This window comes from Sinocyclocheilus anshuiensis, unplaced genomic scaffold, assembly GCF_001515605.1.
Source record: "Sinocyclocheilus anshuiensis isolate Anshui unplaced genomic scaffold, SAMN03320099.WGS_v1.1 scaffold24, whole genome shotgun sequence".
Taxonomy (NCBI): Eukaryota; Metazoa; Chordata; class Actinopteri; order Cypriniformes; family Cyprinidae; genus Sinocyclocheilus; species Sinocyclocheilus anshuiensis.
The window spans coordinates 1,067,528-1,069,411 of record NW_015557090.1 but is presented as its reverse complement, the minus strand read 5'-3'; the positions used below and the strand labels follow the sequence as shown (position 1 = coordinate 1,069,411).

Genomic DNA, 1,884 nt, shown 5'->3' with positions numbered 1-1,884 from the left:
CCTTGTCTGATTCCTCGTGTTCTGATCTTTGCCTGTGCACTTTGGATTACCTCTCTCGTCTTACCCTATTCGGATACTGTTTGCCCCTGCCTGGACCTTTGCTTTGTACCTGGATTATCTCTCTAGTCTCGCCCCATTGGATTATGTTCGTCGTCGATTGACCCTCACTGTTTGGACTGCCCATGCCTTGTCTCTTACATACTGTTTGCCAATGCCCCTCATGTCAAGCCCTCTGGATATTGTTAGCCGCTTATCGACCACGCCCGTTTTGGATTACTCTGCTGTCTTGCCCTCAATATACCTGTTTGCCAATGTTTGATTTATGCCTGTTTCTGACCACGTCTCCAGAATAAAGCTTTTCACATGGATCCGCACGTCTCGCATCTCGTCAGCCCCGTAACAGTGTACCTCCTGAAGGGGATTGCAACATTGGATGGTTGAATGAGGTCTAAAACTTTGCCTTGAAGATGTTGCCTCCTCTATCAACACCAAATCTTCTTCCTGCAAACAGAAAAGAAAAATATTATGTTGTACTGATAGGATTCTAGGCTGTTGGGAGTAGTCACAAATCAAAACACCCCTTAGAAGTCAGGAGCATATTGAAATGTGGAAGTTAGTTCATTAAAAGGTCTTCAAAGCAAAGTCTCTGCAAGGCTACAGTGGTACTGGCTGACAAGTCCTGAATATCAATCATTACTATTGAAGTAATACGTTTTGCAATTGTCATTGCACAGGTCTTAAAGATAGTACAAAACAAACCTGTTATTAAAATGCACAATACACAGTCTTGTAGACTAGGTTGAAGTCAGAATGTACAGACATCGGTCCCAAATTGTATTTTAGAAAACTTTGAATGGCAAACTGTAACATTACGTGGCGTGGCATGATTTTGAACAGCTGTTGGGTGCCATGAATAGACTTGAGTGTGCATACGGTCATAATTTATGAATCATAACTTACACCTTTAGTTTCACTCAGCGAGTGAAACACAGTAATGACCACCAGGTTGCTAGGCTTGTATATATACAGTCAAAGTGTAGATGAATTGCATCAATCTAATTATAATCTATAAGGCCTTTATGCTGTAGAAAGAGGAGCATAACTCAAATCTACCTTGGTATAACTGTACTGAGATTTCTTCGTCAGAAACAATTGAAACAATACTGCAATTTTGTGATTTCTTCAAAGTGTGTGGTCTCGCGGTCTGGTAGAATCGTCTGTGTGCATTCCGAGGATTATAAGGCTAAAAATCACATGGTTGCTCACAAGTGCTCACATGGTTTTAAAATCAGTTAAGGTTTTAAAATTGTCTAGTGTGTGGCTATGGAGTTTCTTTTGTGTCTTTTTTTATTCAATCAAGCATACTGTGTTTGAGAGCAAAACTAATTATTTTGTAATTAAAAAATAAAAGATTGCAAAAAAGTCTTCTTAAGGCTCAAAAATAAAGAAATTGAAAACAAAATAATTTGCAGTGCGTGTAAATCTTTGAAAAATCTTATTTTTCTTTGTGCACTTCAGACACTGTTCTGTTGTTTACATTTATGAATCATAACCTGCCAGATGGGCTAGTGATTTGATGTGCATTACCCACCTGACTTCACTGGAGCTATAATAATCTATAATCTCTGAAAATATTGGCTTGACGCTTTACTATTGGGGACTTTGTCAGCTAGCTATACTGTTGGCTAATCAAATCTATTCAGACGGGCTTAGCTAACGTTATGTATTTATATGGGAGAGCATGAGAAGAGAGATTAATTAAGTTCACTTGTCACTGAGTTTAAGATGTTAAGTTAGTTATCTTACCCAGTAAACGGCCTGTTGCTCGCCATGATACAACCTCGCTCGCTCTTCTGTCAGACTGGCGGCCGGCAGTGGCGGGGG

At 39.7% G+C, this 1,884-nt stretch overlaps 1 long non-coding RNA gene across 1 annotated transcript in view; it reads right to left on the bottom strand.

The window, feature by feature from the left end:
* The window catches only part of LOC107677102 (uncharacterized), a 2,006-nt gene extending 1,570 nt beyond the window's left edge, over window positions 1-436 (bottom strand). The window contains exon 1 of the long non-coding RNA XR_001632804.1: window positions 409-436. This is a non-coding gene — a long non-coding RNA (uncharacterized LOC107677102). The remainder of the gene's footprint in view (window positions 1-408) is intronic.
* Between the last annotated feature and the right edge of the window lie 1,448 nt (window positions 437-1,884).